The 14,362-nt window shown below is 37.0% G+C and overlaps 1 protein-coding gene across 8 annotated transcripts in view; it reads left to right on the forward strand.

Moving 5' to 3' along the window:
* STXBP4 (syntaxin binding protein 4) overlaps positions 1-14,362 on the forward strand; it is a 200,433-nt gene that overhangs the window by 110,596 nt on the left and 75,475 nt on the right. The gene's annotated exons all lie outside the window — the stretch shown is intronic.

The raw sequence follows: 14,362 nt of genomic DNA on the forward strand, positions 1-14,362 counted from the left end.
GAAGACAACCACAAATTACTGTGATGATAGCTAATGCTTGACAGATTTCCAAAAATCCAACCTGGGTGTGATGCTACACTAACTTAGAGTCTCTGCTGTAGATCGTCATTTATAAATACAAACAAACAGCCAAAAATCACCAAATGTTGGACCAGAGAGGAACTGCATAACAGATACCAGAAAAAGAGAAATAAAATTTTTTTAACTAAGTTAATTCAATATCCAGAAGATAAATGTATTGTGTTTTTAAAATAAAATGGAATTATTATCCTTAGAGTCCATAAGACATTGCATTCATAATACAAGAAGCAGCTGCCATGAAAAAAAAAAAAAATTGTTAAAGAGTACTTTTAAAAAATAATTTTAAGTTTCCTCTTCTATTGAATCAAGATAATACCTACCCAATAAGGTCACTGTAAAGATAAAATAATATAATTTATATAAAGCACCTAGCCCTACCACATTTCCTGGCTCAAAGCAAACACTCTGAAGTATATTTTGAATTGTTTAAACTTTAATTAGCTGCTCTGTTTACAAATGCTGCATAACAAATCATCCAGAAACTTAGTAGATTAAAACAACAATTTATTATTGTGTCTCATGGTCCTGTTGGTTGACTGTTCTTAGCTGGACAGCTCTTGCTAGAGGCCTCTCATGCAGTTGCTGTCACATGTCTGCTGGGGCTGCTATAATCTGATGCTTTTACTTGGCTGGATGTCCAAGATGGCATCAGCTGATTGAGCTGAGAGCTCAGCTGGGGTTGTTAACTCCAACACTTTCCTATACGTGGCCTCTCCAGCATGGCAGTCTCTGGGGAATTAAATTTCTTGCATGGTGACTCACGGCTCTAGCATAGATATTCAGTGAGCAAGTCAAAAGCTGTACCGCCTTTTATGACCCAGCTTGAGAAATCACACAACCAGTAACATCATATTCTGTTCATCAATGCAGATTCAAGGGAAAAGAAGTTAGGCTCCAGCCCTGGGATGAGGATGAGCAAAGTCACATTAGAGAAAAGCATGTGAGTCAGGAGTTATTATTGTGGCCATCTTTGGAGAATATAATCTGCCACATTAAACTTATAGCGACCTTTTTTTTTTTTTTATAGGTTAGAGTAGAACTGCCCCATAGGGTTTCCAAGGAGCAGATGGTAGATTTGAACTGCCAGCCTTCTGGTTAGCAGCCAAATGCTTAACCACTTTGCCACCAGGGCTCCATTTGCCACATTGTTGTTGTTGTTGTTGGATCCCATAGAGTCGATTCAGACTCATAGCAATGCTGTAGAACAGTAGAAGTGCCCCATAGGGTTTCCAAGTTGCAGCTGGTGGCTTTGAACTGCTGACCTTTTGGTTAGCAGCCATAGTTCTTAAACACTGCGCCACCAGGGCTACTCTGCCACATTAGTGCATATTAAATATAAATTAATTTAGCTGGGATGGTTCAATATCATCATTACAAGTATCCATGAATACATGGCATATGCTGTCTTTTATTATCTTTCTGTCTCTTCATGTCAGTCTGTCTTCTGATTGTATTTGTGCTGGCCTGTACCATTCTCTTATCGCTATAGTTTGCGACTCTTAGTCCTCCCTATGCTGAATACCAGATGTTGTTTATTTATTGTTAAGATGTACATATTTTTGTATGTTAATCAGTACCCAAATAATATATTTTGAGTGTAGCCATGGGTAATAAATGGCTTTGCTTAATTCAAGTTACTATTCAAAGACGCTTTGGGCTAACTTTTGACTTCACAACTGTGTTATGAAGGATTGGAACCCAAGCCTCTAATAGTAGTCTTTGCTGAATTTATGCAATGAATATGCTTTTAAAAATTTGTATCATTAGAAACCCTGGTGGCGTAGTGGTTAGGTGCAATGGCTGCTAACCAAAACATCAGCAGTTCTAATCTACCAGGTGCTCCTTGGAAAACTATGGGGCAGTTCTACTCTGTCCTATATGGTCGCTATGAGTCAGAATCAACTCGACAGCAGTTGGGTGGTATATTACATTTTTAAAATCAAATTGTATTTCAAAAATCCTATAAGAACTCTTTATATAAAGAAGTTCTGTGGGCTCTAGAAAGAATGAGAATAATCACTTTCACATGTTGTCTATAAGCTCAGAATTTTATATATCAGACTTCAGTTGGGGTAGGAACAGTGGAGGGAAACACCTGCAGACATAGCCCAGTGAGCATTGCCATCATTACTTTTGATTACCTTGCTAACATTAGTGTTTATATTTGTCAAATATGATTATCCGAAGAACATATTTGAAATTCAGCAGAACTTCTTTGGAAGAAAAGTAAAAAGTTCCATCTGCACGTTTTATATGTTGCAAGATTTTTATGTAGCTTTTGCTGTTTAAAATTAACAAATAATTTCTATGTTCTTCTATTTTGAAATATAACTGCTAATGGTGGTATATTTTCCAGATAATTTTTATAACTTCATATGATGTATCTTTTTAAGTTTGATAATTCAGATAAACTCAGCTCATTTTTCTTTCTCTTTAAGCTGTAGATTTTTCTGCATATGTAATGGGAAACAGTTACTACCATGACATAGATAATTAAGCCACAACTCCTGCCTCATTTTCATTTGCTGTGGCTATCTGGATATATTGGAAACCCAGGTGGCGTTGTGGTTAAATGCTACAGCTGCTTTACAAAAGGTCAGCAGTTCAAGCCCACCAGGCGCTCCTTGGAAACTCTATGGGGCAGTTCTACTCTGTGCTATAGGGCAGTTCTACTCTGTGCTATAGGGCAGTTCTACTCTGTCCTATAGGGTCGCTACGAGTCGGAATCAACTTGATGGCAATGGGTTTGGTTTGTTTTTGTTTTTAATCTGGTTATTTCAAGTTAATATTTGAAATTTTCAGTTGGGTAATTGCCTCTACTTCAAGGATGTTATACTGTGGGATTTCCTTAGAAATGAAGGATAAGATTTCTTGGGTCTTAAAGCTTAAAACAAGGTTCTAAGGACTCGACAGCAATGGGTTTTTTTTTTTTTTTTGAGGAATATCTAGAACACAATTCTAAACCTTCTTTGGATCATGGTCTCCTTTGAAATTTGATGACAGCCCTCTTCCCAGAAATGTGCAATTATACACATTTCCAACTCGTTTTCAGAGTGTTTATAAACCCAAACCTAAGAATCCCCCAATATGTAGAATCACAGGGAACAGGAGTACTTTCTACACATTGCCAGCATGGCCATCCAGCCCTCCCTGGAATACCTCTAGCAGTGGAGAAGTGTGTGAATCTTAGAAGCAGCCTAGAGTTGAGCAACAGCTGTGAAACCACGTAAACCGTGCTCCACAGAGACTCTGAGGTTCCCTGGAGGTGCCCCAGAGCACACTTCAATTGGTGATAACAACTTAAGTGGATCTCTTCATCTCATCCTGTGGGCCTGTTTCCTCTTATAAAAAGTGGGGATCATAATATCTAAATGGCCAAATTACAGGATTAAATGAGATATGGGTAAAGTACCTAACACCTAGTATGATAAGCACCTGGTATTATAAGATGTTCCATAATAGTTGCTGCTGCTGCTGCTAGTGCTGGTACCACAATTCTTATTTAAAGTAATCATTAATTTAAATTTACTAAATAATGGTTGTCTAATTTTAATTTTAAAATAATTTTATATTTTATATTTATATTATTTTTTTAAAGCTTCTTTCAAGTTAGATACATTTGAAAACATGGTAGATAAGAGCTTTTCTTAATATCTAACATTTAATGTAATTATGAATTTTGAGTTAGAACATGATCACCACAGGAAACTGTGGTTAAATATCTGCGTCGTCATCTTTCAGTTGTTGATTGCTAACCGTGAGCAAACTTTGGTCTGCTCTCTTACATTACTTCTAGTGAAACAGTAGGAAAACAGAATAAGCATTTTCAGTCAGTATTGAAACCCCTGGGGATGCTTATGTTGATCTCCATCGGTGTTTGCATGGTTGATATCATCATGATGCCTTAGTTTAATCTTTATTTGAAATGACAACTTGTTTTGAACTGTAATCTTTGATCGACATCTACATTGACAAAATAATTCTATAACAAAACCAAAGAGAGGCAGACTTTTTTATAAAATGCATAATAATATCCCTCTAGATATCCCACGGGATGTCTTTAATGAAAACAGAACATATTGACTTCCTAAGTTGGCAGCACGCGTGTAGACATCTTCCTTCAAGACCCCCATGGAAATTATAAATGGGGTATAAAAATAGAGTAAGAATCTTCAAAAACAGTAGCAATTACAGGTAATCCCTGAAAACTTTTCTAGATATAGTGCAGGTATGACCACACAGAAGGATAGCACAAAGGCCCACTCGTTTACTCCCTCTGCTAAACAACAGCAGCAATTATGGAAATGACTAGAGGGAGCCCTGGCAGGAGGGCACATTTAATGGGTCCCTTTTTTAATCTGAAGGGGTCAATGGGATGTAGAGGGACTCTTTTTACTCTTTTCTTGATATTGCTGAGTCACTACCACTTGTCTAAATCCCCAGGGTTCACACAGATTCTGTGTCAAGCAGAAAGTCAAGTGGGGCTTAGTCCATTAAGCAGCATAGGCACACTTTGTATCCGACATGCACTGGGGCATACAGGAAACTTTAAATGCAAAGGGCACCCACACAACAACTTCTGTACCAAATGCCACATTACTCTGCACAGCCACCTATGGTCCCGTCTCACTTGTCACGCCCCCTTCATACTGCTGCGTCCTCATTATACTAAGAATGCAAGCACACATTAGCCAGCACCCAACCTGAGGTTTGAAACAGTGACTCCAACAAAAACCTGGTCGAATATCAAAACGACCAAGGAGTCACACAGCTTTTCAAAGGTCAAAAACCAAGTCTGACTAGAGAGTTCTCTACATTTAAGTTTTTATAACTAGAAATATATAGCGCATATAACATGTGCAGACATACACACACGCACACACACACGAGTATATGACTATGAAAAGGTCAACAGTGTTAAAGAATGGACTTCAGGATCAAGATGGTAGCGCGAGCTCCTCTGAAACCTCCTTCATTCTACTCTAACACTTAGACATGACATTTTAAATTGTGTGTTTGCATTTTTTAAAAGATATGAACCAAGACATGACCAGAGACAGGGTAAAACTGTAATAAGTGGAGTCTTACATTAGAGATTCACGGAATTAGTATAAGCAATTGTTGCAAAGATTTCTACACCCACAAGGACCCCAATGATGCCCAAGCAAAGAAGCAAGGGACAGGAATCCCCCTCTTGAGAGTACACTTTCTTTTATTAAATTAGTCATATATTTAAAAAAAAAAAAAACCTGTTGCTGTCAAGTTGATTCCAACTCATAGCAACCCCACAGGGTAGAGTCGAACTGCCCCATAGAGTTCCCAAGGAGAACCTGGTGGATTTGAACTACCGACCTGTTGATTAGCAAACGTAGCTCTTAACCACTACACCGCCAGGTTTCCATTTAAAAATCCTTCCAGTTTAGGAGCCATCTGGGCCTGCCACTAATTAAAGTTAGAGACAAACACTTTCATCCACTACAGGTGGGAATATAACCTGGCACAGCATTCTTGGGAATCAGTTTTGCAGTACATATCAAGAGCTTTTAAAACGTCCGTTTGATAGATGGTTCCGGAGAGAATGGGAGAAAAAGGTGGAGCAGAACTCAAATTCTTACCCCCCTCCCCAAAAAAGCCAGACAAACTGGAACAGTAGAGAATAGAGAACACCCTGAGAGACTCTTTTAAACCTAGAACCAAGCCTATTACCTGAGATCACCCTTTGGCGAAATAGCAGAGTGGCACAAAAAATAAAGGATATTACCTGTAAGATTGGTGCTCTACTTAAAAACTATGTATTTTCAACCGAAATACTGTATTTAAAAACCAAAAGTCAACAGTTACTCAAACGCAAGGATGAGAAGATAAGGGAGCAGGGAAACTAGACTTCTAGAAGTAAAATACAGAGCACAAGGAGAATTTTGACACATTGTAATAAATGTAACTAATGTCACTGAAAAATATGTGCAGAAATTGTCAAATGGGAATATAACTTGATATTTAAACTTTCATCAAAAACGCAGTAAAAATTTAAAACAAATACCTATTTGAAAAATTTTTTTTGAAAATTAAAATAAAAAAAGGCTCTTAATGGTCATATATTTTGACCTAACAATTGCACTTGTTAAAATTTTTGCAAAGAACATAATGAAAGATATGTATATATATAACTTTTTTCAACACAGCATTCTTACAGCAAAATTATGAATGTTCAACTGTTACAAGTTGGTTGAGTAATTATGTGGTTTTTAACCTAACCACTTGTGAATAGGAACGCTCTCTTCTCCTACCTGGCAGTGACCATCTGACTGCATATGTTTGCCTGTGCATCAATTCAGGTGTTCTTCTCTGAAATTAGCAAGATTTTAACTTTTAAAATTATAAAGTATCAGTAATAGCTGCTTTTTGCCCTATTCTGAAGCTAATTAGAACTTATTTAGGCAGATGGGAAAAGGTTTTATGAGAAAAAGGGAAAATGTGATACTACAACAAAAGGCCTTCCGAATTTTTTTTTTAGATCCTTTGCTTCTTTTAGTCCAACACTCAGACTTGACGTAACATCTCCTCAATCTGCCTGTTCTAGGCCTCAAACTCTCATCATTGCTTTCCTCATTTCCCCCAGAGCATATTTTTATTAACTAACATGAATTTATCAAAGGGAAAACTGTATTTCTTTAATGAAAGTCAGCTATTTGCCATTTAGAATGAGCACTATGGAATTTACTTCTTCACAAAGTAATCATGTAATTTATATATTTTTTCTTCTCATGGAATTGGGGAAGATGTTCCAAGCATTAGATGATAGCTTAGTATGTGATTCTGATGCCATTTGAGAGACAATGTCACCTATTTCTGTAAGGCAGGCCTATTCTCAGGTGACTTGATTATTCAGAGCCAAGTAATAACCACTGTAAATATTCATGGTGTCTTATTCTTCAAGGAAAACCGTAAACTCACATACTCTCTTGAATTGTTGCAAACCGAAAGTAGGTCACAGCTGTAATAAAAAAAAAAAAAAAAAACAACAGTGCTGTAATGCACCGTTTAAAAAAATACATCAAATTTGATCTTGGGTGATTTCTGTAAAATAGACTGTGCTTGGGTTATTCAGTTTTGTTTTAAATGGGTAAATTATTGTTAGCTTCAAGGAAAATAAGTAATTTCTTTCCTGATACAACTTTATTTCCAGAAAAAAAAAAGTAAAAAGAGAAATATATCACTGAAGAAAAGGTTATCGTTTAAATTCATTACTTCATTCCTTCGTGAGCTACTTATTGAGCAGCTACAATGGGTCAGACCTTGACCGGGGTACTGGGAAAATAGCATAAACAAGGTCCTTGCTATCCTGCTGCTTAGATAATTGTCGTGGGCAGAGATGAGCAAACAACCTAGAAGTAGGTAAATAATTCCACAGAATGAGGAGTGTTACACATATCTTGTAACAACAGGTGATGTGGTAGTAAGAGGGCATGTTACTTTAGACTGGGTGATCAAAGATGTCCTCTTTGAAGAAGTGACATTCAAGCCAAGACTCAGCCAGGAGAAAATATGTGGGAAGAGTTTTTCAGGCCAAATACAAAAGTCCTAACGCAGGAACAGACTTGACATAGTTGAAGGACAGGTAGAAGCCTGGGTGTCTGCTACATAGTGAGCATGCAGGAGAGCAGTGTGAGATAAGGGGGGAGACATAGGAAGGAGCAAGTCACATAGGGCTTTGAACACCCTCATACAGAGCTTGGATTATATTTTAAGTGTCCTATGAAGCCATTCATGGTTCAAAGCAAGTGCAGTAACATGATCTGATGTACATTTTTAAAGATCATTTGGGCAGTTGTTTGAAACTGTATTGTAAGGGTGGCAAGAATGAAGAAAGCAAGGATATCAGTTGGTTACTACAGTGATTGAGGTTGGAGATGTGGTAGCTTGGGCTAGGCTTGGAGTAGCAAGGGAGAAATCCTCATTTTTGTAAAAAGAGATGAGTAGTTTGTCAATGTGTATAATTTTTTGGAGCACCTAAAATGGCAGTATTAGTGTTTAAACTTGATATTCATGTTCATGTTGGGTCAATGAGTAACCTGAAGTCCAGTAGCACAGAGCATTTATGTATTGTCATTTTGGAGCATAGACTACCCCTTATCTCCTTATTGCGCCTTCTGTACATGAACCAGAAGGCGCAATAAGGAGATAAGGGGTAGTCTATGCTCCAAATGTTGGGTACTTGCTTTTTTCATTAAACAAATAAATTCTAGAGAAATCGAAGTGCTGAAAGTATTTAATAACTACCAGATCTATAGCAACAATCTACTATCTCTATTGGTATAAAGGAAACAACATAATACAGTTTTTCATTTGTAAAATCAGGAAGCTACTATGTTTTCAATGTTTAGTATACACAAACAAGTATCTAGTTTGAATCAATCCCCAGGCTACCACATATCTTGTGTTTTCATAAAAGATCATTTCCAAGAAAGTATTTTAGATATATATGTTAATCACGTACACCGCCAGCAGCCATAAGTTATGAAGGCATGGCTAACCAAGCAAAAATTAATTTTTCCCTCAAGGCAGGAAAATAGTTGTCAAGGGGACTGCAGAATGTACAATATCTAGGATTTTAATCAAGCAAAATGCATTTTCCCTCAAGGCCTGAAAGTGTCCTCAGCCAAACTGAATGCGTTCATTTGGGTTAATGTAATAGGTGTTCTCCAGAGTTCACATGAGGACGAAGCATTAACAACTCATCTCAGAAAAGGCAGGAGTATTAAAGTGTGTGAGGTAATGGCTTTAATAATTATTTGATATGATAAAAGAGTTCAATTTAGATCCAGAAGTTCCTGCCTTTAATAACAGAATATTAATATTACTATTACAGATGGTATCTTTAAAAATAATAACATCATAGGCATAGGTTTTTAAAAAAATTTTATGAGTTTTACAGTTTAATAGTACTAATGTGCATCACTATGTCCTCACAGCAACCCTGTGAGATAGGCATGATTATTCCTAATTTTAAAGATAAAAAAAGATCAAAGCTAGAGAACTGAAATGATTTACTCAAGTCATAAGTTTGTAAGGACAATGCCAGAACTCTAATTTGGATTTTCTAATTCTAAATCCAGGGTTCCTGGTAAGTCTTGGAAACCCTGGTGGCGTAGTGGTTAAGTGCTACTGCTGCTAACCAAGGGGTCGGCAGTTCAAATCCACCAGGTGCTCCTTGGAAACTCTATGGGACAGTTCTACTCTGTCCTATAGGGTCGCTATGAGTCGGAATCGACTCGACAGCAGTGGGTTTGGTTTTTGTTTGATTCTCTGTATCCTAACTTCCTGTCTCTAAAGTACAGATATGATCTTCATAGTTGTTTCAAGGATTAAGTGAACTAGTATGAAAGTGCTTCGTAAGATGTAAAGCATTTTGTAAATGTAAGATTATTATTTATCTTTGAGTCCATTTTTATTTTAATTAGAATTGCTTACCAGAATGTACCTCATCTTATATAATTTTCATGACATGCAGATATTCAGAATAAAGCAACAGGGTGCATTGGCTTAAAGAGCTTTGATAATATTCAAGCAGGTATAGAAAGATATTTATCTTATTGATAACATTGATTTTCTCAGTAGGTAAGACTGGAAGGTTACCTGTTTTTGTTTTTATTAGAAACTCCTGTATTATTTGATTTTTTAGAATGTGTTACTTCTGAAATGTAAAGCATCTTTTAAAAGTAAAAATTTTTTTAAACATCAGAGAAACCTCACAGTAAGAAATAAAAGCTCTTTTTGCAACCATTTACAAAAGAACACATGAAAGAGGGACTGATGAAAGTACCAAGGGGCCCCGGTGGCGCAATGGTTAAGGGCTCAGCTGCTAACTGAGAGGTCAGTGATTTGAACCCACCAGCCACTCCATGGGAGAAAAGACCTGGCGATCTGCTCCAGTACAGATTACAGCCCTGAAAACCCTATGGGGCAGTTCTGTTCTGTCTTATAGGGTCACTGTGAGTCAGAGCCAACTCAACAGCACACAACAACAATAAATGTACCTAGGCAAAGATCTTAAAACCTGAGGCTATAGAAATCAAGAACCAAATCTTTAAAATGATTTTCAAAAATTTGTGACCTAATGAACTTATCCAACCAACTTTATTGATTTAGATTAAATGTGATTAATTCCTTTGACTACACAATGCTATTGCTGTTTCTCATTCGTTTTTTAATAAGCCCCTGTGAAACTGTTCACTATAGATTAGCAAGTAAGCACAAGTAAGCCTGTGCTTACCTTGCTCATTGGATAATCTGCCCCTGCCCTGAAGCAGTAGTATGTTTGGTATGTTTGATAAAAACAAAGGATTTACAGAATGTACAATTACATAATTACATATTAATTAGTTAATATAAAATATACAACTAATTAGAGGTTTGAAGAGAAAAAGGTACAAGTAATGTGGTGGGCAGACTTTCGGGTGGTCCCTATGACCCCTGCCTACTGGTGTTCACAGCCTTGTGATTCCTTCCCCTTGAGTCTAGGCAGGACCTGTGATTTGCTTGTAAACAACAGAATGAAGCAAAGATGATGGTCTGTACCTGATGACATTACATAAGATTTTAGTCCCCTTTTTGCTGGAGTCTCTCCCTTGCTGGCTTTGAAGAAGTAAGCTGCCATGTGGTGAGCTGCTGATGTTGGGAGGCCTATGTGGCAAGGAGCTGAGGGCAGTCTCTAGTTGACAGCCAGAGGAACTGAAGTCATCAGTTCTATAACCACAAGGAACTGAATTCTGTTAACAAAAGAAGATCCTTCCCCAGTCACGGCTCAGATGACACCACAGCCATGGTTGACACCTTGATTTCAGCCTTGTGATAATCTAAGCAGAGGACTCGGCTAAGCTGTGCCCAGACTCCTGACCCACAAAAACTGTGAGATAATAAACATGTGCTGTTTTAAGCTGCCAAATGTGTGTAGTTTGTTATGCAGCAGTAGAAAAGTAATACCATAAACGACCGCCATCTGTTTTTATCTTCCGCATTGGGAAAATGACCTTTAAGGCTAGAACTTCCCCTGGAATAAAAAATTCCTCTTTATTACAGTAAGAGATACAAATTATATTCATAGAGCTTTCAGTCAATCTTCAGACTCCACATGAGATATTAATATCCTTTCTACCCCCTTGGCTCTTTTCTGTCTAATCAGAGGAAGTTTGGGGGGAATATAAGGGTACTCCTTTACAAGCTTTCTCGTAGGTTTCCCATATCATGAATGGACAAGTTTCCTTTGCTTTCTTTCTCCCTCTTGCCTTTCCTTAGTATTTCTACATTAGCAGACTTAATTAAGACACCAGCTTCCAGAAGCAGACAGTTGCTGTTACAGTAGGAATGCTCTGATGAATCGTCCCAAAGGAAGCAACTCTTCCTCCTCACCATGTAATGGTATCTAATTCAGCTTAATATTCCCAGTACCTAGCATAATGCTTGACACATAGTTGATGCTCAATGACTGTTTGATGAATGGATGTTCGTTAACTTACCTCACCCATAAACTCTACGAGAAAGAAGGAAAGCTGCCCTTCCCCACTGTGGTGCATTTCCTTCTTAGCCTTTTGGGATGAAAAGGCAAACATATTTATTTGTACACAAGAGAGCAAATGAATGAACCCTGACAGTACAGACATGAGTGAATTGCTTTTTGTAAATAAAAGGAACCTTAAAAAAACTTAATGTGAATTCTGATTATTTCATAATTCTCTTTTATTCTTCTCAGTTAGCATAGTTGTGTTTAGTTTTATATGAGACACATTCAGAGTTGGTAAATGCCAAAAGCTTAATTGGCTGATTCCAAATGATACTGACATAATGGACTCATTAGCTATGTCCCCATTTTCCATCTTCACATCACATAAAAGTACAAGCCTTTTATATAACCTGACAATAATTAAATCACCTTGATCTTTTATTCATTTTATTTTCAGCTTCCTTCTTTATAGACCACTAGTGGAAACACAATTTTAGCATTTTTCATTCCTGTTTGGTACATTGAATGCCTGGTACATTGTATCTTATGCTAGCAACTCATTAATTCTTTATAAATACTTTCTTAAATACATCTCTAAGGGCCCTGTTGGACAGCATTGATGACAAATTGCCCAAATGATTTGGTTTCATTTACATGACATATAAGTAGAAAGTTGGCAAAAATATATGCTTGATTGCTTTTACTGTCCATTTCAGACACATGGTATTGTTTCAGATCTAAACAAATACAAATAAAAGTATTTAAACTCAGTGACATTTATAAATTAAGAAATTGCATATCTGTTGATTTAAAACCTTCATTTCTAAAAAGTGAATTGACAAATCTTCTGTGACCATGCGTATTGTCTAAAAGTTATTTTTTTTTTAATTTTTATAAATATTTTCAAGGATTTGCTTTTTAAAAAACTCTAATTTTTCTAGAAAAGTCAAGGAATAGAGTATTCAGGTTATTTGAGTATTCCAGTTATATGACTTACAATATGTGCCATATACCCTTAAAAAAAAAAAAAATTGCCCTCGAGTAGATTCCAACTTATAGCAACCCTATAGGACAGGGTACAACTGCCCCGTAGGACTTCCAAGGAGCACCTGGTGGATTTGAACTGCCAGCCTTTTGGTTAGCAGCCATAGCTCTTAACCACTATGCCCAGGGTTTCTATATGCCATATGTACCGTATAAATTTTTTTAAAACATCAAACATTCTTAGTATCTATTGATTTCTTGCTATACAAGGCACTGTGTTTGGCATTATGGTAGACACAACAATGAATTAGAGGTATACCCTGCTCTCAAGGAGCTAACCATTTACAAAGAGAATGAAAATATGTACATATAAATATGATTCAAGCTGAACATGGTAAGGATAAAGTGCTGTGAAGTTTAGAGGAGAGAGAATGTATTAGTTTCCTATTGTTATAACAAATTACCATCAACTTAGTGGCTTAAAGCAACACAAATGTATTATGCTACAGTTCTGGAAGTTAGAAGTCCAAAATGGTCTCAGTAGGCTAAAATTAAGGTGTCAGCAAGGGTGCGTTCTCTTGTGGAAGCTCTGGGAGAGGATCCACATTCTCTCCTTTTCCAGATTCTAGAGACTGCCCACATTCCTTGGCTCATGGCCCATTTCCATCTTCAAAGCCAGCAATGGCCAGTCAGGTCTTTCTAATATCACAGCTTCTACTTTAAGGACCCTTGTGACTGCACTGGGCCCCACCCAGCTAATCTCCCTAATTAAGATCTTTTTTTAATTAGCAGTAAACTCCAGGAAGGTAGAGTTGTCACTTGTATACACACCACTGTGGCTCCAGAATCTTCTACAGCAGTCATTCTAAGTATTTATTGAATAACTAAATGAAAAACATCATAGAAGTAGATTGTACAGAACTAAACAACAATACAAGAGAGAAATAATGAAAAGGAGTAAAAATAACACTGAATTTTTGAGCTTGGATTACTGATGGGTGGTAGAATCATTAAAAAAAATCACAAAGAACTCAGACGGAAAGATAAATTTGGAAGAGAGAGAAGATGAGTTCCATATTAGATGTATTGGGATGCTCCTAGAGGGAGATAGGAGAAAAGTTAGGATTAGAGATGTTTGGGAGGTTAGACATGTAGATCTGACGTTTGAAACCCTAATATTGCTGAGTAGGAGAATGAGAAGTCCTTTGGGGACACCTCAAAAAGGAAGAGGGACGAGATGGGAAACAGTCAGGATGACATGAGTAAAAATCAAGAGCAGAGTATTGGTGGTAGGAGGAAGGAACCAGAAAGAAGAGAATTTCAAGAAGTGAGTGGTCAGTAGTGCTCAATATTGACAACAAGAGGACGACATGTGAGAGAAGGATTGGCTGTTACTGTAAGCATTTGCGACCTTTCAGATAGAAGTTTCAGTAGATTGATTTTACACCAACACTGTCTTGAATGTCAGTTTAATCTTTCTTCTATGATTCATAAGGCATCTCAGTATCTCTTAGAACCTCTTGGACATTTTATAAATTATGTAACTCTAGTCTAAAAGGTATAAGATTAAGAAAAAAAGTGTAGGAAATTGAACTCAATCTATACCAATCCTACAACATATTTTAGAAGTTACTTAATATAAACAACCCCCTGCCTATGCCCAGGTTCTGGTGACTTTCTAAATGTGAGGGACAAATGTGCTCTGATCACTGTCAACAACCGCCACCACCACCAGTAGCTGTCGGGTTGATTCACAAAATGTCATTTAAATGTATGCATATTTTTTCTGAATTGAGA

This window comes from Loxodonta africana, chromosome 18, assembly GCF_030014295.1.
Source record: "Loxodonta africana isolate mLoxAfr1 chromosome 18, mLoxAfr1.hap2, whole genome shotgun sequence".
Lineage (NCBI taxonomy): Eukaryota > Metazoa > Chordata > Mammalia > Proboscidea > Elephantidae > Loxodonta > Loxodonta africana.